Source organism: Nyctereutes procyonoides, unplaced genomic scaffold (genome assembly GCF_905146905.1).
Source record: "Nyctereutes procyonoides isolate TBG_1078 unplaced genomic scaffold, NYPRO_anot_genome, whole genome shotgun sequence".
In the NCBI taxonomy this organism is placed as follows: Eukaryota; Metazoa; Chordata; class Mammalia; order Carnivora; family Canidae; genus Nyctereutes; species Nyctereutes procyonoides.
Genome location: NW_026575033.1, coordinates 4,981,337 through 5,004,948, shown reverse-complemented (window position 1 = coordinate 5,004,948; position 23,612 = coordinate 4,981,337). Strand labels below are relative to the sequence as shown.

The following is a 23,612-nucleotide window of genomic DNA, read 5'->3' as shown; positions in this document are numbered from 1 at the left end:
TCATAGATATTTTGAGTTCAATTCTTTCAATTAAACAACACTGACCGAGGCTTATGGTTCTGTTTGCAGATTGAGTCCTTTAATGAAAATGCAAAAGGTGACATGGATTTCTTAAATGTACATTTGGTGAATAGTTGGCTGCCATCCAAAGAGATCATCCTTGAATTTTAAGCCTTCCAAATTTCACCTTCAAGAGTGTATTAGTAAATTTTTATTCCACGAAATGGCATCAGAACCTGGACCAGTCCTGAGAACACTGACCTTTCTCCCTAACCTACCACCCTCTACCCATCATTGTACTAACAGTGCTTTTATTTGCCAAGTGTTCTTTTCCTCAGAATGCTGTGTTTCCGGACCACCTCTGAGGCCTACCTCCGCATACTGGTACCTCCGCAGCCTCGCAACCCCGCCCCCCGTAACCCACACCCCCGCACCCCCCGCCGCTCTGCACCCCTGCAGCCCAGCACCCCCGCACCCCCCGCCGCCCGCAGCCCAGCACCCCCGCAGCCCAGCACCCCCGCAGCCCCGCACCCCCGCAGCCCAGCACCCCCGCACCCCCTGCCGCCCCACAGCCCAGCACCCCCGCAGCCCAGCACCCCTGCAGCCCCGCAGCCCCACAGCCCAGCACCCCCACAGCCCCGCACCCCCGCAGCCCAGCACCCCCGCACCCCCTGCCGCCCCACAGCCCAGCACCCCCGCAGCCCAGCACCCCTGCAGCCCCGCAGCCCCACAGCCCAGCACCCCCGCAGCCCAGCACCCTTGCAGCCCCGCAGCCCAGCACCCCCGCAGCCCAGCACCCCCGCACCCACACACCCCCGCACCCCCCGCCGCCCGCAGCCCAGCACCCCTGCAGCCCAGCACCCCCGCAGCCCCGCACCCCCGCAGCCCAGCACCCCCGCACCCCCTGCCGCCCCGCAGCCCAGCACCCCCCGCACGCCTACATCCCCGCACCCCCCGCAGCCCAGCACCCCCCGCACCCCTACATCCCCGCACCCCCCGCAGCCCAGCACCCCCCGCAGTCCAGCACCCCTGCAGCCCCGCAGCCCAGCACCCCCAGCACCCCCACATCCCCGCACCCCCCGCAGCCCAGCACCCCCGCAGCCCCGCACCCCCGCAGCTCCCGCGGGTGGGCAGCCTGGGCCTGCGCACGCCTGCCCCGGGAGCGGGAGTCCACACGGGCGCCGAGGCCGCGAGGTGTCCGGACCCACCGACCTCGCAGCGCCGCCCTTCCAGGCCGGCGGCAAGCCTCACACGGGTTTATTTACACACTCACAAACGTCTACTGCACACGCAGGTTCTCTATTTACAAGATCCTGGCCTGGAAGACTAAGTCCCATCACTGCCATCGCCGACTGAGGCCGGAGGCGTTCATCCTCCCGCGTCCCTCCCGCCTCGGCTCCATCTCGGGTGCCTCCTCCCTCGGCAGCCGTCCTCTCCCGCTGTCACCCCTGCCGGGGGGCGCCTTGGTCCCGCACGGTCCGCTCGCCCCCACCCCGCCCCCCTGCCCCCTGAAGGGAGCAGCCTTCTCCAAGCGACCCTCCCCGTTGGGCAGCCGCCTCCTCCCCGGCTGCCCTTCCTCGGGGTCCACCCAGGGTGCGGGTGAGGCACCGCCGCGTAGCCCCCGAGGAGCGGGGCACCTACCTGCCCGGCCACCGCGAGGCTCCGCCGCCCCCGCTCCCCGTGCTCCCTGCAGGGCCAGGCCGCGTGGAACGAGCCGCGGGCGCGCACCGGGTGCGCAGCTGGGACCGGGTCCTCTCACCGCGCGCTCGCCGAGCGCTCCCCGCGCCGCGCGCTCCGCGCTCTCCCGTAGCCCGGCAACGGTGGCCGCCTCCCGGGCCCCGCCCACCCGCCCCGCCCACCCACAGCCCCACCCAGTAGGGGGTTCCATCCACCCAGAGCCCCGCCCACCGGGGCCCGGCCCCGCCCCCCGCGCCGGGCAGCCTCCGCTCCGCGGGTCGGGCTCTCCCGGCTCAGGTCCGACGCGCGGGAGGGCGCCCCCTGCGGCTGCGGGAGCCGGTGACCGCGCAGGGCCTGCCGACCCGGGGGTGCGGTAGGGGAAGACACCGGGACGCCAACACCAGCAAGAGCTCGTCTGTTAGGGGAACTGGCTTCGGCGAAGGGAGACAGCCTTCGTTTCTAGCCTAGACGTATTTTCCCCAAGATGTTTGCGCCTTTCTTTGCCGGCTCACCTTCTCCCCAGCACCTGCTTTTGCCCGTTCCCTGTGTACCCAGAAAACGATGCGGCACGTTTGCCCAGGTGGATCCAAATCGTGATGACCTAGCTCATCAGTAACCGTCTCATTCATTCATTGATGCATTTTTCCAGCAGATACTCACTCAAGGCACGCTCCCCCCACCCGCGGACAGAAACCTCTAGTGGTTAGTTTTACCCCGAGAATCCTGGTATCCGCCTGTGTCCACCTCCTCCACGCCAGCGCTAACCCAATCCAACCCATAGGGTCGCTGGATAAACTCAAAGCCGCTGGCCTGTAGCGGAGCACAGTGCCCAGGCTCCAGACCTTTACTATTGCTTTGTGTAAGGTGCTGAAACTCAGGAACTTTAGTTGGTGCATCTATGAAACGGAGCTAGCGGTACCCAGTTTGCAAATTTGCTGGAAGGAGTGAAAGAATCATGTGTATATATATAAAAAAATACATTTGCAGCAGTAGAATGCTATAGAAATGTAAGCAATTACATTTTCACCTGTCCAATAAGTAAATAAAAGGCAAAAAGTTCCTTCAAACTCAAGATAACTGTGCATGACTCCAGTACAAAGAGGCATCCGTTTCTCGTGTGTTGGTTTTGTTTTCCTGACGCAACTGCACGACTCTTTGGGTGGAACCACAGCCTATGTTTCCTTACTACACCCCAAACCCTGTTGTAGTCCCTCAATAAATATTTGTTGAATAAATAAATGAATGAGTTGCTCTAGTTAATTTCCGATAGCACATCTTTTGATCTTGAGAAGCCATAGTTCTAGACCAGGTTCTTGTGAATATACATTAAAAAATATGATTCCCAAGCATCATATCTCAAGGATATCTACTTCAAATCTAACACGGCCAGAACATAAACCCCAGTAACAACTTCTCTGTAAAGAATTTACAAATAATACGCACTATCTTATTTAAACCTCAGGGCAAGTGTCTCAACCTTAGATTGAAAGCAAGTTCACCACCATCTGTGGTGAGTACGATTTGCTCTTTGATGGAAAGGGAGAAGGAGGGAGAGGTGAGGTCGGTAGGTGGGGCTTTCCAATGACTTTATCAAACCATTCCCTCCAGGTGCAACCACTCTCTGCAAGGGGAGTTCTGACAAGAACAGCTTTCTCCATCCTGCTAACTGTCCCTGGTACTTGGACAGCCTTGCCTGGCATCATGGGCGGCTGCCCAGCCTGCCTGTTCCTTTGTTAAGCCACATGCAGAGCAGTCTGCCATATTTATAGGGAAAGAAGAAAAGAGTTTCCCTAGCCTATCTGTGCTGTTACTAGTACTGCTACATGTACTGCAGTAACATGCTTGTCATTATATTGAAGTTATCTGTTCGTCTGAGCTCCCTTCCTACCTTAGACTTAAATCATCTGAGGACACATCTTATTTTCTTACTATCTCAGAGTCTAGAGCACGGAGCACTCAGTGTCTTTGTTCACCTGGATTATTGCTTCTTCCTTTGTGAGATTTAACTGCATTCACCCTTTCTTCATCTTTTTCTCTTGGTCTCACTCCCTCCACCATGGTACAGGCCCTCCCTACCTGTCATCTGAATATTGCCACAGCTGGTCAATCTTTGTCCTTGCTGGTCTGTCCAGCAGTCCTGCTTTCTCTGGACTTCCATCACTGGCACTGTCCAATTAAAAGATTTACAAGAGGTTCCTCGTTGTAAAAAATGGCTTTCATACTCCTTAAATTAACATTCAAAGATGCCATACACTTTATATTCTGGCCAAACTGGTCTGCATGCCTTGCCTCAAATGTGCCCTGAATTTCCCCTTCCCTTTGCTGAGCTTCTTATTTATACTCACCTACTTCCCTTACTGCTCTGGCTCCTTACCTACTTACCTTACTCCTATTTAAGAACCAGCTCAAAAGCCACAACTCTTGTGAGTCTATCCAAGATTTGTGAACTTCTTACTACCATAATAGTACTTGCCACATCTCCCTCAAGTCCTAAGTGTCTATGGCTTAGCTTTCTTCCCTAAGGAGTTAAAAATGCTTTCAGAGAAGGGATATATTTTGTTCAAACTTGTATCTCTGATAATATCAAACACCCAAACAAATGTTCAATAAATGTTTTCTCAGTGGAATTTAATATGCCAGCTCAGGAACTACCTCTTTGACTTCAGCCAAGTGCTCTTTTATTTCCTGGCCTCCTTTTGTACTTAGAGACAGTAAGACATTATTTAGTCCATTAGTTCTTGCATCATTTCATGTGTATTTGATTGATCTGCCCAGGTAACCTATTAATTGACTACGGAGAGATACATTATTTTTAACACTCATGGGCCTTGGCATCAGATTATCTGGTCTTGGATGACAATTTGCCATTCACTAGTTGGATACCCTTGGAAAAGGAACTTCACCTCCTTCAATTTCCATTTTTGTCATCCATAAAATGTGTTGATTCATTTGTAGTTATTATAAAATAAGGTACTTAAAGCACTTAGCACCATGTCTGACTCATAGTAAATGCTCACTAAACGGCAGCCATTATTAGTAGTAGGACATCTTCTGTAGGGCATCCAATGCCCAGTGTCAGTAGATAAATGATCAATGAAATGATACTTGACAGTGGGGACAAAGAGCATTGAACTTCAGCACTCGGCTAGTGTATGCATCTTATTCTCTAAAGAACAGTCCAGTTAAGTTAAATAAATACTCCCCACTTTACCACACTCATTCAGATACTCTCTTCCAGTATCTGAATGAGAACCCAGACACACAACTGAGTGTCAGTGGAGGTACAAAAAGAATTATGTGATTCCTAGGCTCACTGAGAATGAGGCTGATGCTTAGAGCTGCAAGCATTTTTTTCTCCCTTTCAAACACTGAATATCATTAATATGTTGAAGTTTTTACAGGAAAGGCCAAATTGCCATGAGGATCTTCATAGAGTTGCTGTTTTTAAGATTATATTAAGGGTTGGTTTCCTTGAAGCTAGTTTTAGCAATATCTAGGCTGATACAAAGTACATTTGTTTAGGATGTTTCCCCCTGCAAATTGAACTAATGAAGTAACAGGACTTCTTTTAAAAATAGTTTCATGTATTAAACACTTCATATGTAAATAAACGTGGGACATTGGCCCTTGTGGAAAAAAAAATAGTTTCAGTGATAAGTCAGCTCACTAGAAGCAAAATTTAAGAAAAATTGGTTGGCTTTCTAATAATTTCTAGTGTAAATCACTATTCTCTGGGAAAATGTAACAGAATGCAAGCTATACGAGAGTATTGAATTTTGTCTGTCAATCCACAGTGCCTGGTGCATAGCAGGTATTCATTAAAACTTGTTGAGTGAATTAATAAATGGGAATGAGGATCTCAAATATTAATCAAGTTTGTCAAATACAGTTAAGAAAATAAGGGAGAAAATAACCAAGATGCAGCTATTTAAGTAAACCCCAACACCCATTTCAGCCAATTCTAGACTATCAGTGTATGATTGGGGCCAGACATTGAGTGACTTGCTCAAGGTCACACACCAAGTTAATAATAAAGCTGGAATCAAAATCTAGTCTCCCTGAATCTTAATATAATCTTCACCATACCATTAGTGCATAAACCAATATATATGAAAAGGCCAAGGAAGTTATTTAGTTTATGTAATGTCAAACTCATGACATTTATAGAGCAAAGTTGTTATAAGTTGTAGCACCTGCACTGATCTTTGTGAATTCATGACACCCCCATTAGCTAGACTTTTCACGTGTCTAATGAGAAAAGAAATGAGCCCTTGACTCCTCTAAATCTAAAGGCAGACTCCTCTGCATGTGGCTTAACATGGAGAAAGGTGTTCTTGTCAGAACTCCTCTTGCAGAGAGTTCTTGATGCTGGAGGGAATGGCTTGATAAGGTCAATGGAAAGCCTTATCTCTCCCTCCTCCTCCCCCTTTTCAGTAAAGAGTAAATTGAACTCACCCTGGATGGTGGTTTAACACCTCTCCATCTAAGGATGGGAGACTTGGTACCTTCTGAGTTGTCATTCCAGCAAGAGGAGGGGTTTGAGAAACAACTCCACAGGCCAAAGCTTGTGACATAGAGGGGAAATTAAGCACAGCCATCAGGTAGCTTCCTTCTGCCCCCTTTTTCATTGCCCATTTTTGTAAATTGGGCTGACAAAATTATAAAGAATCATTCTTTCAAGGGGCACCAAATTAAAAATTTTTCCAGGGTTCCTTGGACTGGCTCTACCATCATAGAGAAGAAAATCTGACCAGGCCAATGGCCAATTATTGATCTCTGTCTAGTTGCAAAGCAGAAGAAGAATGCTTTATGTCTTAAGCTCCTTTATAGCTAACTGATGGAAAACTCTATCAAAAATTTCTAATAGTTCTCATAAAATATATCAAAAGAAAGAAAAAATACAGAACGCTTTTTTTGGCCAAGATTTTGGTTGTAATGTTTGCTAACAGTTAAGTTAGGCTCTATATAATTCTTGTAATGGAAAGAATTAAGTACCTAGCCCTAGAACAAAAGAACCCAAGATTTGAAATCAGATACATTCTAGAGCTGCCACTTAATTAGCCTTGTGATCTTGCGTATGTTTTTTAACCTCTCTGAGAATCACTTTCCTCATCTGTATGATGCAGATGACAGTGATTGTAAATTTAAATTAGATAGTCTTTTAAAAACCATTGTGAGAGTGCCTGACATACAAGTATTCAATAAGTATAAGTGAATTAATAATTAGTGAATTAATAAATATTAGTGATTGTTACTGAATAATAATCTGTAAAGCCTCATATGAAACCTTTATGAGGATGATAAGACATGAGGGATAGCTATTTAGCTTTAAGAGTACGGTCTGTTCAAAATTTATAGTCCACAAATTAAATTTATTCACAAGAAACATTTTTTCTCCCTCAGGGAAAAAAAGAAACATAAAGAGTTAATGGAAATACATTCAAAGATTCTTAACATAATCAAATGTAGTATGAAACACATCTCAAGAGAGAATCATATGAAATTTATAAAGTGAAATCTCATAAAAATCCCACTGGGAATCTCCCTCGATGAATAACAACCTTTCATTAACTATTAAACTTATCAGGGACCCACTGACATCTTCTAAGATAACATGAATTCCTTGAAAACACAAAAAAATGTGCCTATATAATGCCAAACTTGTATAGACACAAATACACAGGCAGACACACACAAACGTGTATAACTCCACATTGCGCTGATACATTAATATTTGGTATAAACTATTTTAGTCCTTCTGATACATTATGTGCAGCAATAATTGAGTTTAGACTGCTTAGAAATATAGAAGTGAAGAGAACAGCTGGAAGGCAACCAGACTAATCCAGTTGATTGACATATCTATCATGGAAACAAACAAACAAAATGTGTGTGTGTGTGTGTGTGTGTTCCAATAGGAAGCAGCCATCTTTATCTTTTGAACTAACATTGTTCTCTGTTCAGCTACATGGTGCATTTGTTCTGTTGTGCAGTTGTTAGAAAACAGACTATGCAAGACTATGCATGGTGAACTAGAAAGAACATTGGATTAGGACTTGAAAAACCAGCCAAGCGACCTTGGTTAGGGTAGTCAAGGCAACCTTTCCCTAATCTCAGTTTTCTCATCTGTAAAATGGCTCTAAAAATTCCACCCTGCTTCTTTCACAATGATAGAGTCGCCTCCCTCATTTCACACATGAGAAAACTGAGTAGTGAAGTGACTCTCTTAAGGTCACATAGCGACTCGGTGACAGAATCAGGACTAGAAATAAAAGTCTTTTGAAGACTTGGAACTTCTACAGTAACAAAGCTGCCATTGAAGCAATAGATAGGAGAGTGCTTTGAAAAATATGACATAAGGGTTTCCTTCATAGAAGTATTATGGAGTATAGCTACTGAAGTCACCATCCAGATCATTGTGTGGCAATTAATTAAGAAATGCCTTTTTGAGACTCTACCTGTACATTTGGTAAGGGCCACCTTTCTTTGAAAATCAAACACAATCTGCTTCATTTCTCAACCAAGACACAAGAAGTAAACAATTAATTGAATTAATTCAGACACTGAAGTGGATTTTCAAGGACTTGACTTGCCCAAGCTAGTTTTCTACAAAGCCTAAATTAATCAGATAATTGCTAATTCTCCCTTTTGTTTTGTGCCGAGGAGAACTTGTAGCTGTTAAAATGAGCCTAGTAGCAGAATAAACAATGGTTTGACATTTTTATAAATCTCAAATCTAAACTAAATGATCAAGTTCCTAAGCATGTTATTTCTTCAGGCATCTTCTCCACTCATTACTTTAAAAGCTTAATTTTCTTTATTGGAATGTGAACATTAATACTGCTTTTGTGATTTAAAGAGGATTTTTTAAGCAAACAAATATAAGAATCAACCTAAACAGATACCCCAGGATATTTTGGACATGCTTTGCTACACATTGTCAGTAGAACAAAAAATTAAATGCCTCTCCTGGCATGACTAAAAACAACAGTTACATCTTTCAGATTAAATTCTTACTGACACATTTTCTAAAATATAGTCGTCTTGTACGATTTTAAATAATCTCCACTTAACAGCTACCAAAGTTTTAAAATTAAGCAAACAGTGCTAATTACCATCCTTCTAATATCTGGAGGAAAGTTTAGAAAGTGATTAAATTAATTGGCTCTGAAAAATTAATTACATTCGAAATGAGGCTCATTAGACCTTTCCTGTTTCATCAGAATTTCAGACTAAAGGATAACTAGTCTTATCACTTATAATTTCTTTGTGGTTCAGCTAGCATAAAACAGACCATTGTGATGATAATTATTCTACCCAAATAAACTTAGGACTAGTAACTAAAGTGAACTAATGTGAATGTGGAGCTCTTACTTTTGCACTGTATTTAAATTCTTGCATTTCAGTGTAAAAATTTCTCTCTGTGTGTGTGTATGTGCGCACGCGTGTGCGTGAGATTATTGAACTGACAAAAAAAAAAACCACTGAACTTTCAAATTAGACACCACGATATATATTTTGGCTTTGCCAAGTTGAGTATAAACTAAAGTGAAAATGTGACTAAAAACTATATACAGCCTAGTAACTATTGATTACTCGGTTTTCATAAACAGCTGGCAAATTTTAACTTACAACAGCTGTCAGTATAAATTTAAAGTAAATGTTAATTTAGGAATACTAATGTCGTGAATGTTTCTGTAAGTAAGGCTTTGCTATTTCCAAAGGTTACTGAAAATCACTAGAGAATTTTTTAACCAAACTTGGCACAACTTTACCCTCCCTGTTTTACAATTCTTCAGTTTTACACATAAAAGGCTTTAATCATACTTGAATGCCTTTTCAGTGATTCCCTTGAGGATGCAAACTGCACAAGGAAATGTTTTTGATAGGTTTACATCTTGGAGGTGAGAGAATAAATAAATGAAAGGCACAGTATTGCCAGAGATGCACTATACTCTTTTATATAAGAAAACAAGGAAAGCGTTGGCAGCCAGTAAAGTTCCACTGCCTGTTTACTAAATAAAGCAACCTGTAAATACTTAGAGCAATTACAGCTTACGGATCTCAGGCTCTGAAGGCGGGTTGTATGCTAAAGTTAGCGTTCTGTTTTTTCCTGTTTGAACAACTCATTTCCAAGTAAAATTTGCATGACAGATTGCAAACCCTTTTGCATGAACTATTAAACTGGCGATGAGAATCCTCCTTGCTCGGACACATTCATGTAACATAATGTAGTATTCAAGTAGAGAAATGCCTGCTTTTAATTGATTTTCTTTTTCTTAGAACACACAGGAAAAGTCAAGTGAAAGCTACACAAAACAGAAAGTGCTGTACCTGCAACGTGCTGAACTCTTTCCAGTACTCACCCTTTCGGCAACTTAGTTTCTCCTTGGCAGCACTTCTGTGCCAAATGCTTCTACCTTCCCAAAAATGTATGTCAGCACAAGCCCAGACGAAACTTCAAATCCAGGAAAATAAAATTAACCATGCAGATCAAAGGCAGACGAGCAGGGAGATGAAATGCCCGTAATCTGATCGGTGATCAGTTGCAGAACATGAAAGGCACGACTAAGTTTATATATATGCACGGATATCAGAAAGTTCCCTTTCGGCAGGTAGTCACCCTCCCGCCTCCTAGTCCACAAATTCTTTTGTTTAACGTGGATCACGTTGTTTTCCTCTTTTTTCCCCCCCCTTCCCCTCTGCAACCAGGCAATACCGGTGGCTCCCCCAAGCTTGGGCTGAGTGGCTGGATCTGTAGCTTTTTTCGGTTCCCAAGCTGTGTTGGGGATTGTGTGTTGGAAGCTTTGCCTAGTGCCAGCGGGTTCTGCTTTATCCCTTTCATCTCGCTGAACTGCAGATCCCATGACATCATTCAGCGCCGTGGGACTGGTAGGAGAGCTATAATTCAGCCTGTGGGGGAGTACAGCTCCAGAGAAGCCAGAGTCGGCCTGATTTCTAATCACGTTAGGCTATTGTGCCTCACGCAGTGCAGTTTCTGTTATCTGTTTCCCAGTTGGAAAGGACAGCGATTGCTGGAGAGTGATAAGATCCCGGATCCATCTGGGTTCCAAATGACAGCATTTAATTGCCTTTTCGTTGATAAGAATCACACTTTTTCACAAAGACTGGGTGTCAAATATTCAGAGTAGTTAAATAGCACTGTAAGACCATTCTGGAAAACACCCAGGGGCTCTGACACATGGAGGGGGTAATGTTTTGAAAATGTGTCTTTGTTTTAAATGTGACATGTCTTTAAGGATCTTAAAGTAAGCTGTCTTTTCCTTGCAACTTAAATTATTAGAAGTTGACTGTCAACTAAACAGTGGTGTTTCAATGAAGGTAATTATTCAGCAGATAACCAACAATTCATCAGTGGGTGATATCTGCCACCCTTCCACTTAAGTCTCTGTCCTAGAGACTTAAGTGGAGCAGTCTTTGGACAGAGACTTAACTCTTACTCTTGGTCTTTGTCAGGGATTCTGAAAACTAGGTTTTAAAACAATATGCAGTCCTTCGATAGGTATAACTCAGTAACACCTGTTAAGCATTTTTAAATTCACAAAAGAAAAGTGTTAGGTAGAGAAAGCACTTGCCCTGTGCTGACCCCAAAACCATATGTACCTTCAGGACTGTTTTTCCTAAATCCATAGTTTGCACTCTTAACTCATAAAGCATCACCACATTAGTCTAATTCTCCATAATTTAAAATCAAACCTGTTGCACATTATTTAGAATTTTTTTTACCTGGTCCTTAACATTGGCAGATTAGATACGATAAGATTATTTTATTTTTAGTACTCATTGGAATAGAAGACAACCAGAAATTTCACTTTCATTACAATCTGGGATAAGGTGCATTTCTCAATTAGAGACCACTCTTTCACAGAGTGAAGGAAAATTTTCTATTGTATAATGGAGATTTGCCAACTTCTGGAAGGAGAGTTAAAATTATGTTTGCAAAACTGAGAAGACAGTAGAATTTCATCTTTATGTAACTTCCCTCCCTAATTTGTTTTGTCTAATATTATTTTCCTGAAAGTGTAGTTTATAATGTGCTCTATGAATCCCAAACAAATTTTAATAGCAAAATACTGGTTTGAACAGTTAATGAGCTCAGCATATGCAATGTGTAAATAGTCACATTTACTTTTCAACATTTCTTTTATAATTTTCGATCTCATGCGTCATTTCTCAAAGAGCCACAGAGCTCAGATAGTGTTTGAAGTGCAGATGTGATTCTTTATGACTTCTTGAAAGTGGAGCAGAAAAAATCCTGTGATGCTTGGACTCTGCATGACGTTTCCAGGGCTTCTTGGAATACAATGAGAATATTTAACAGTACAAAATATTACCAAGTAGGCATATGCCCATTTCTTCCTGGAGGTCATCCGGCCCTGCAACTAGCATGAAATCCATATTCTATCACCCTGCTCTCATGAGTAAGGTCTCCCCATGTGTCGACATATGAAGTCATAACAATTCAGTGCTATGTAAGTGTCTTTGCGTCAGCAAGTAATCTTAGTGTCTTGATAGAGTTTGACACCAAGAGTCCCTCACCAAAATAGGTGAGGGATTCTTACAGTTTCCCTGGAAGCTTCCAGCAGGGACTCCCATGAAAACCAGTCAAATGATCCTTGATTTACACGAATCTCACCAAGAAGATTTGTTGTTCAAAATACGTCTCTCAATGCAGCATCATCTCCAATGGAAGAGTTTATTCACTAACTCACTGAGAATGACTATGAATTGGTCCTCTTGTGACCAAAACCCTCCCCCGCCCCCACCACGTGTGAGATGAAAGGGGAATGAGGTTAGGGCCCCATCTGTCGCCAGGAGCAGAGTGTGGCTAAAGGCCCTTCTCGAATGAGGAGTGACCTCTTGACCCGGGGCTCATTAGTGCTGTGCTTCAGCCCACGGAGCTCCCTTCATTGTGGAGATGTGGCCTGGACCATTGTTATTTCTGAACGGCACCATGAAGGGGAGCTACTGCAAAGCTTTTCTCTCTCCCTCCAAGAAACTTAGATTAGTGAAATTAAGTCTGATGCCATGGTGATAGGAAGTATGTCACTACACTCTGCTCAGTGATCTGTTTCAATAACACTGGCTTACATCTTATCGATGACTCCTGGTGCCACATCACCTATAAATGGCTTATTTTACTCTCTTGGCCAAATTGCATTCCGCCACCTGGCTGTGTAATGGTGCTGGGACAGCAATTTGATCCCCAGTGAGGAGCCTGATGCTGCATTTCATTGCACTTAAAACTGAGGAAGCTTCCATTTGTCATATCAAAGAATGGCGGGGCTTCCTGAGATTCTTGAGAGGGCGCCTCACGTGTCCCTCCGTTGCCACTGCCTGCTGTCTTCTTTCCAACAGCTGAAACGTGCCTCCTTTGGTTCTCTACCTCGCAGGGGGAATGGCATGCATTCCTACAACTGTGAGATACAGGTTCAGGTAACATACATTTTCTTCCATTAAGTTTTAAAGTTCTTGGAGTTCCTTGGAACTCTTTTTCTAATGCCTCTTTTCTCAACTTTTTGTTTAGATACATCCTGGATTATATGGGCTAACATAGTTGTATATACATAAACTGGGAGGAATAACTTTAAAATTTGTTCCATTTATATACTTTGCTCACATGTGTGAAGTAGCTCAATGCTATGGGAAGAGCATGGGTACTGGAGTCAGAAGGGCTGTCTTTTTTATCTGGAACTTAATAGCAGCTTGGACAGTCTGGGTAAGACACAAAGCTTCATTTTCCTGTACTGCAAGAAGATGACAGCATCTACCTCCCCAATGTTGTTGAGATGAGCTTATGCAAAGCAGATCAAGCAATCCCACTCGAGTATGTATCTAAAGGAAATGAAATCAAAGAGTAAACAGCTCCATGCTCGCATGTTCACTGTAGCGTTATTCACTATAGCCAAGCTTGGGAAATAAGCTAAATGTCCATCCACAGATAACTGGATAAAGAAAATTAAGTATTAGCCTACTGAAATATACATATTCCATTATATTATAGTATAGCATATTATCGAGCCTTTAAAAAAGAAGAAAATATTGGCATTTTTGACAGTGTGGATGAAACTGGAGGATATACTATAAGTGAAATAAGCCATACACAGAGAGACAGATATTATACGATCTCACTTATATGTGGAATCTTAACCCTACAAAGACAAAAACAAAAAGCCTCACCAAACTCCTACTAACACAGAATAGAATGGTAGTTACCAGAACCTGGAGTGTGGGGGAAAGTGAGAGATTAAAACAAAGAGTATTGGTTACCAGGAGTTTGGGGAAAGGGGTCATTAGAAGTTGTTTTTTAACGGGGACATATATTCAGGATCACAAAGATGAAAAGAGATCAAGAAGTAGTTGGTGGTGCTGGCTGCACAAAAATATAAATATATTTAGTACCACTAAAGTGTACACTTAAAAATGGTTAAGATAGTAAATTAATGTTATGTGTATTCTACCAAAATGTTTAAGATGGAGAAAAATTGAGAACCAAGCAGAAAACACTCTCAACAGAAAAGCCAAGTTTCATTTTCTTTCTCTGTGAGAATTAGAGAACAATAGTGAGACGCCAACATTTATTTGGGAGATCAAACCCAAATTTGAGTTGGGCTTAATATTTCAAAGGAGTAGGGCAAAACATCACACAGGGCCTGGGTCCAGTTAATGTGGGTCTGAGGTAACCCAGATGTCCTCAAGTCCTTCAGAGGCCGGAGACCATGCTTACATTATCTGATTATCCTCTACAGGTCCTTAAAAAGGAATGTTTCAAGCCTGTAATGGGTTGAGTTGTGAACCCAGAATTCATATGTTGGAATCCTAACCCCTAGTACTTCAGATTGTGACCTCATTTGGAGGTAGGTCTTTATAGAAGTAACCAACTTAAAATGAGGTCATTAGAGTAGACTATAATCCATTATGATTTGTTTCTTCCTAAAAAGACCTGAATTTGGTCACAGGGACACACAGATGGAAGATGACGAATAGACCCAGAGAGAAGATGGCCATCTACAAGCCAAGGAGAGAGGCCTTGAACAGATTTTCCCTCACAGCCTTCAGAAGGGACCAGCCCTGCCAACCAACATCTTAATTTCAAACTTCTTGCCTCCAGAGCTGTGACTGTCAATTTCTGTTGTTTAAGCCCCTCAGTCTACAATAGGTACTTCATTACAGTAGCCCTAAGAAACTAATACAGAGCCCACCCAAAATTTCAAAAAAGGCTTATATTCTCATCAGAAAGCCTCCAATCTGCTTCCTAAAAATCCCTCTCAGCTCCTGTGGACACCCCCCGCTCTGGCTGGACTGCTTCCTCTCCTGTGGGAAAAAAACGTTCTCTCTTCTTCAAAATGTCAGTTCAGGGGGATCATTGAGTGAAGCAGGATATTGCAGAAAGTAATTAAAGAGAGGAATTAAAGTACACATTTGGGCTATTACTTATAAAGCTGTTATGAACATTTGTATGCAAGTCTTTGAGTGGGTATATATATTTTTATTTCTCTTAGGTAAATACCTAGAAGTAGAAATTCTGGGTTACATGGCATATATTTAACATTACAAGAAACCGCCAACTTGTTTTCCCAAATGGTTATATCATTTTACATTCCTGCCAGTGATGTAGGAGATTCCCATTTGCTCTACACCCTTGACTACACTTGATATTGTCGGTCTTTATAATTTTACCCATCCAAAGGGAATTCAGTGGTGCCTCATAATGTTTTAGTTTGCAATTTGCTGATGCCAGTGCTTAACTTTTTAATATATATAGAGAGACTTCATTTTATGGAATAGTTTTAGACCAACTGAAAAATAAAATAGTACAGAGATGTCCCATATAAGCCCTATGCTTCATACAAAGTTCCCTCTATTATTCACATCTTTTTAAAAAAATATTTATTAATGAGACACAGAGAGAGAGAGAGAGGCAGAGACATAGGCAGAGGGAGAAGCTGGCTCCTCGCTCGGAGCCCGATGCAGGACTCGATCCCTGATCCTGGGATCAGGACCTGAGCTGAAGGCAGACACTAAACTGCTGAGCCACCCAGGCATCCCTATTATTCACATCTTGCAGTAGTGTGATTTGTAACACTGAATGAATCAATATTTATATCATTAGCTGAAGTCCTCAGTTTACACTATAGTTCCTGCTTTGTGCTGTACCATTCTATAGATTTGAACAAACGCATAATGTCATGTATATGCCAGGACAGCCTCACACAGAATAATAGTTGCACTGCCCTAAAAATCCTATGTGCTCCACCTGCTTATCCCCCCTGCCCTGAACCCCTGGGATCCACTGAACTGCTGAATATATCCATGGCTTTTTCTTTTTCAGACTCTCATAACGGTCGAAATCATATAGTAAGTAGCCTTTCAGATTGGCTTTTTGCACTTGGTAATATGCATTTAAGGTTCCTCCCTGTCTGTTTATGGCTTAATATGAGCTTTTTCAAAGCTCATTTCTTTTTATTGCTGAATAATATTCCATTTTCTGGCTGTGCCATTGTTTATCTATTTACATATGGAGGAACAGCTTGGTATCTTCCAAGTTTTAGCAATGGTGAATAACGTTGCTAAACATCTTTGTGCAGGTATTTATGTGGGTGTCAATTTTCAACTCACTTTGGGAAATAAATGCCTAGGAGAGTGGTTGCTAGATCGCATGGTGAAACTATGGTTCAATTTTTAAGAAACTGCCCGACTTCCAAAGTTACTGTGTCATTTTGCATTCTTACTGACAATGAATAAGGGTTTTGGGTTCCTGTGCATCCTTGTCAAGGTATTGTCAGGTTTTTTTGTTTGTTTGTTTTTTTGTTTTTGGATTTTAGCCATTATGTGTAGTGGTGTTTCATTGTAATTTGCAATTACCTAAGGACATTTGATGTTGAACATCTTTTCATATGTTTACTTCCTATCCGTATATCTTCTCTGGTAAGGTGCCTATTCACATCTTTTGCATATCTTAAATTGGGGAACATATTTTTTTATTGTTGAGTTTTAAGAGTTCTTTGTATATTTTAAGTACAAATCCTATATCAGATATGTGTTTTGTGAGTAGCCTCCCAGTCTGTGGCTTACCTTTTTATTCTCTTAACAATATCTTTGCAGACCAGACATTTTTAGTTTTAGTAAAATTTACCTGTTCAATTTTTTCTTTCATGATTGTGCTTTTAGTATCATATCCAAAACTCATCACCAAACCCATCATCACTTCTTGTTTTGCCCTCTGGAAATTTTGTAGTTTTGTGTTTTTTTACATTTAGGTCTGTGACCCATTTTGAGTTCATTTTTGTGAAAGGTATAAAGTCTGTGTCTAGATTCGTTTTGCACATGAATCTTCAGTTGTTCTAACACCTTTTGTTGAAGAGCCTATCCTTTCTCCATTCAATTATTTTTGTTCCTTTGTCAAAGATACGTTGATGTATGTGTAGGTTTATTTCTTGACTCTTTTTGTTTGTTCCATTTTGTCTCTTTTGTCTATCCATTTCATCTTGTCTTTTTCTAATATCACATTATATTGATTACTGTAGCTTCATAGTATATTTTGAATCCAGATAATAACAGTCCCCTGACTTTTTCAGTATTATGTTGGCAATTCTCAGTCTTTTGCCTTTCCATATAACTTTAGAAATGATTTGCTGATATTCACAAAATAAATTGGTGGAATTTTAATTGAGATTTCATTGAATCTATAGAACATAGTGGGAAAAATTGACATCTTAGTAATAGTGAGCCTTCTTACCCAAGAACATGGGACAGCTCTCCACTTATTTCATCAGAATTTTGTAGTTTTCTTCATATAGATCTTGTATATTTTAAGATTTATACCTAAGTATTTTAGGGTGGTTTTTGGGGTGTAGGTATTAATATAAATGATATTGTGTTTATAATTTCAAATATCAGTTGTCAATGCTCATACAGAAGAAAGCATTTGACCTCTGTATTAACCCTATATCTTGCAACCTTGCTGTTATCACTTATTAGTTTTAAATTTTTTTGGTCAGTTCCTTGGGGATCATGTAATCTGTGAACAAAGGAAATTTAATTCCTTTCTTCTCAATCTGTTTATTATTTGTAAAAGTATATCACAAACTCTATGACAACCACTGCAACAAATCTAAGTCCACTTTTATATAATACTATAATGTTTCACGGGTAGTATAAGGCACCTTATAACTGAGCATTCCCAATTCCTCTTTCCTATCTCTTATAACATTGTTGTCATTTATTTCATTTATCCATAGACCACAATCACCCAACATACTGTTGCTATTATTGCTCAGAACAGTTATTTATTAAACAAAAAGAAATAGGAAAAATAATTTTTATTATACTTTCATTTACTCAGTCTTTCTTTTTATAAATCTATGTTTTTGACCTATATAATTTTCCTTTTTTGTGAAGAGCTTCTTTTAACATTTCTTGCAGGGTGACAAATTCCTTGAGTTTTTATTTGTCTGAGAGAGTTTATTTCTTCTTCAAAAATGGATTTCTTATATCCTTTTGAAGGATAATTTTGTCAGATACATAATTCTAAGTTAGTGAGGGTTTTTATTTCTTTCCACTCTTTAAATATTTCACTCACTCTCTTTTTGTTTTCCTGGTTTCTTATGAGAAGTCTGATATAATTTTTATCCTTAATTTTAAATAAATCAAATTCTTTTCTTCTTTCTTTCCTTCTTTCTTCTTTCCCTTCAGACTTCTTTTGAGATTTTCTCTTTGCCTTTGATTTTCTGTAGTTTAAATATGATGTGTTTCCCTGGAGAAGTTTGGATGTTTATTCTGGTTGGTGTTCTCTAAAGTTTCCTGGGTCTATAGTTTGATGTTTGTCATTAATTTTGGAAAATTCTAAGCTATTATCATTTTAAATATTTCTTGTATTCCTTTCTCTCTTTCTTCTTCTACTAGCATTCCTATTACTTGCATGTTACACCTTTGGTAATTGACCCATAGACTTTTAAAAATTCTTTTTTTCTCTTTGCATTTTAGTTTGGGAAGTTTCTATTGATATTTTTTCCAAATTCACTGATTCTTTACTTCACTGTGTCTATTTTACCAGTGGGACCACCAAAGACAATCTTCACTTCTGTTACAGTGTTTTTGATTTCTAGCTTTTCTCTGTTATTATTTCTTAGAATTTGGATCTCTCTGCTTACATTAGCTATTTGTTCTTGCATACAGTCTACTTTTTTTTAATCAGAGCCCTTACTATGTTAATCATAGCTGTTTTAAATTCTCTATATGATAATTCTAAAATTTATATCATATATGAATCTCGTTAGGATGTTTGCTTTATCTCTTCAGACTGGATTTTGTCTTGTCTTTTAGCATGCCTGTTATTTTTTTGTTGAGACCTGTACATGCCATATGAGATAATTAGACTTTTTGTATGAGGTTAATCTCTTATGTTATGTGAGGTTAGAATTATGTAAATCTGGCTCAGATCTAGGCTGCATTTAATGTTTGCTGTAGCTGCAGATGCCAGAGGTTTTGGTTTCTTCTAGTTTCCTTGTTTTGTTTTTCTCCCATTGCTTTCCCTAAGTTCCCTAAGAACTTCTTCTTAAATAGAGTCTGTGTCTTAAAATTCTGTCAATACCAAGGCCCTTTTGATGTGGTGGCAAAGTGTTGGGGAGGGAAAGCTTTCTATGCTCCTACGATTAAATCTCAGTTTTTTAGTGGGCCTGAGTTCCTGGGTTATGGACTTCAGAAACATTTCTTAGCCTTAAAAAAAAATTCTTTATATATATAAGGCAGGAATTCCAGAGGGGTTGAAGTTGACTTGTTGTTCTTGCTCCACATCAGATAAGTCTCTGGTAAAGTAGTTTCCTCTAGAGGGCAAGCTTTTGTTGTGGAAATGTTCTGGGAATTTATTTGTTTATTTTAAAGATTTATTTATTTATTCATGAGAGAGAGAGAGGCAGAGACCTAGGCAGGGAGAGAAGCAGGCTCCTTGCAGGGAGCCTGATATGGGACTCAATCCTCGGACCTAGAATCACTCCCTGAGCCAAAGGCAGGTGCTTAACCGCTGAGCCACCCAGGCATCCCTCTGGGGAAAGGTGTTCCTTTCCCCCTTCCTCTGACCAAAACACAAAGGTTCTTTCTCTGATCATCACTGAAAGAACATGATGGAGTTTTTGGAGGTAACATTTAAGAAAGTGTGCTGATTCCACTAAGATTGGGCTGCCCAGAATTTCTCACAAGTCTACACTCAGTCTCTAAGAATTCATCAAAATTATTATTCAAGTGTTCCTGATTGTTACTTGCTCCTGTGGCTTCTGCTTCAGGTAAGCAGATCTCTGTTTTAATTCTCTATATTTCCCCATCTCTCCAGATTTCGAGGTTACAGTTTGCCCTGTGACTTCAGTTCCCTCATGGATCTAGAAAAGTCACTGATTTTCAGTTTTTTCTTGTTATAAGGATAGGAGTCATGACTTCTCATCTCTTTACATGTAGGAGCTAAAATCAGAAGTCCTTTGAATTCTATAGTGTTTAATAATACTCATTATCATCTAAATATTTTGGGAGCCTGGCTGATTCAGTTGGTAGAGCATGTGGCTCTTGATTGCAGAGTCATGAGTTCAAGCCTCATAATGGTGTTAGACATTACTTAAAAAATTCCATAATTTTGGTTTTGGGTTTATTCTTTGAACCATCTGTGGTTTAAAAATGAATTTCATCATCTCTAAGTAGCTAATACTTATTTTGATTCTCTTTATGTTGGAAATGTCTGATTAGATACATGAATTATGTTGTTTCCACTTTTATTGATTTCTTGTGATTTTCTTTGCGACCTTAATAATATATCATTGTACTATAGGTCAGTTAAAGAGGTGCATTCTCTGTTATCAGAGCAACGAAATTAATTTCATTGATACTAGTACTGAATTTTCAAAGACTTACATTGTTTTATATTGGGTTCTATAGCACTGTCAGTTTTAATTCTTAAATGTCCCTCACATAAAATTGGAAATTAGAAATATTTATCCATAACTACAAGACATTAGAATAGCTAGTGATTTAAATACTCTGTCAAATTCAATTTTCTCCAACGTAGTGACCCATCGACAGTGAATATGATAAAACTATCTGCAATGGAGTGGTTCTGTTCTAATAAAACAACAGCAGCAGTAAACAAATTAATTCAGTAGATACATACAGACACACCCACCATCAGTGAGCAAAAAGGTATTTCATTCACAATGAAGTTGCCTCCAACTACCCAATTGCAGCCTTGCTATTTTCTGTTCTTCAATTTAAGAGATTGAGAGTTTAAGAGATTACAATATTATTCTTATCCACCATAACATATTACTGTCCAAATACTTCTCTGAGCTCTGGCTAGTTTTCAGATCAGCTATCAAACTTGTATTTTCCAATTAATTAAATGATTTCCATTTCATTTTCTGCCTGTTCAGAATTTATGCTGATTAATACACCAGACTAATTATGAATCTTGGTTCCCAGGAGCCTGACCACACTAACAAAAATGCAAATGGAACAATGAGAAACTGGGGAAAGACACACTAAGAAATTTATTCAGAATAACACCGCAAAAGAGAACGAGAGAGAGAGAGAGAGAGAGAGAGAGGAAAAGAGTGATATTTTGGCTTCATCAGAAAGTACAATGTTAGGTGAAAACAGGCCTGCCCTAAGGTGTACTTTAAGAAATACTGATCTAATGTCAAAATATTTGGGATGCCTGGGTGGCTCAGTGGTTGAGTGTCTGCCTTCATTCAGCTCGGGGCGTGATCCCAGGGTCCTGGGATCAAGTCTGGCATTGGGCTCCCCAGAGGAAGCCTTCTTCTTCTGCCTATATCTCTCCTTCTCTGTGTGTGTGTCTTTCATGAATAAACAAATAAAATCTTTTGAAAAAAAATTAAAAAATAAAGTCAAAAATTTAATGACGCAACTATTCGTGAAATCGAAAGAGCATCTACCACACAACTGGGGACATAAAACACGCAGAACAGTTATCATTCTTGGTAAAATCAGAAAAAGACAAAATTTGAGGGAAAAATAGAATACAGTAGCTCTGCTAAATAGAATTGCAAAATAAAGTGGTAGAGTAGATGGTGAAGGATTCACTTTCAAACAATAGAAATATGTTAAGAGCATACTTAGGAATATAGTTTGTACTCCATTTGTAAAACAAAATTTCCAGATTAATCTTCAGATTATCTAATATGTTCAATAGAAAATAAGAGAGAGTTTAATTATGTGAGAGATCCTGTTCAGCATAGCATACCCAGTTTAATATAAAATTATCTTTGAAACCCTTTTTATTTGGGATTAGTTTATGTTATTTTTAAAGATTTTATTTATTTATTCATGAGAGACACAGAGAGAGAGAGAGAGAGAGAGAGAGAGAGAGACATAGGCAGAGGGAGAAGTAGGTTCTGTGCGGGGAGCCTGATGCGGGACTCAATCCCAGGATCCCAGGATCACTCACTACCTGAGCCAAAGGGAGATGCTTAACCACTGAGCCACCCAGGCATCTCTATAACAGTGCTATTTTGTTTTTTTGTTTTGTTTTTCTTTTAAGTTTTTATTTATTTATTCATGAGACAGAGAGAGAGAGAGAGAGAGAGAGAGGCAGAGACATAGGCAGAGGGAGAAGCAAGCTCCATGCAGGGAGCCCGACATGGGACTCCATCTTGAGTCTCCAGGATCAGGCCCTGGGCTGAAGGCGGCGCTAAACCACTGAGCCACCAGGGCTGCCCCAACAGTGCTATTTTGGAATAATTTTAGATTTACAGAATTGCAAAAATAGTACAGAGAGTTCCCATTTATCCTGAAGCCAGCTTCTTCATCTCAAAATTAGAATATTAATCTTGATACAATACTATCAACTAAATGACGAAATTTATTCAGGAAATTTACTCTACAGTATACAGGTTTCTGGCAAATGAATAGCCATGTATCCACCACCGCAGCTCCATAGAGAATAATTTTATCACCCCCAAAATATCCTTGTATTGCTTCTTTATATTCAACTCTTCCCCTGTACTCACCAACCTCTGGAAACCACTAATCTTTTCTTCTCACTTTTTTTTTTTTTGGCCTTTGTACAGTATCACATAAATAGAATTATAAAATATGCTATCTTTGTAGTCTGGTCTGTTTCCACTATAGCAAATTGCATTTAATGCATCCTCTAGCAAAATGTATTTATGTTGTTGTGTGGATCAATGATTGTTCTTTTTTATTGCTGAGTAGTATTCCACTGAATGGATATACTACAGTTTGATTATACATTCACAAGTTGAAGGGCATTTTGGTTGTTTCAAATTTTGGTAATTTTGAATGAAGTTGTTAAATATAAACATGTACAACTTCTTGCTTGAACAAAAATTTTCATTTCTCTTTAATAAATATCTAGGTGCAGGATTGTTGAGTCATATGATAGATATGTTTAGTTTTACAAGAAATATCCAAGTTGTTTTCTGAAATGGTTGTACTATTTTGTATTCCTTCCAATAACATGTTAGAACTCTAGTTGATCCATATTCTCACTTACGTTTGCCATTTACACATTTTAGCTAAACTAATAAGTATGCAGTGGTATCTTTTAGTTTTACATTGAAATTCGTTAATGATTAATGATGCTGAGTATCTTTTCTATATTTATCTGTTACTCATTTTTTTGTAAAGTGTCTGTTCAGACCTTTTGCCCATTTTAAAGTTAGTATTTTGTTTTGTTTTCTTTTTTAAATGTTATTTGTATTTTTTGCAGATTATGCATTTTATTTCATTATATATTTTTTTATTGAAGTGTAACTGACACACAATGTTACATTAGTTTTGGGTGTGCAACATAGTGATTCCACAAGTCTTTATGTTGTGCTATGCTCATCACAAGTGTAGCTACCATCTGTCACCACATGACGGTGTTACAATACCATTGATTATACTCCCAA

At 40.2% G+C, this 23,612-nt stretch overlaps 1 protein-coding gene across 3 annotated transcripts in view; it reads right to left on the bottom strand.

Moving 5' to 3' along the window:
- Positions 1-10,458, bottom strand: part of TNFRSF19 (TNF receptor superfamily member 19) — a 90,548-nt gene extending 80,090 nt beyond the window's left edge. For 2 of the 3 annotated variants that reach the window (XM_055317172.1, XM_055317176.1), the window contains exon 1: positions 1,642-1,809. The gene's annotated coding sequence lies outside the window, so the exon portion shown is untranslated. Of the gene's footprint in view, positions 1-1,641; positions 1,810-10,043 lie in introns of those variants that run through there. The other variant, XM_055317174.1, reaches the window with a different exon arrangement.
- Positions 10,459-23,612: the final 13,154 nt, after the last annotated feature.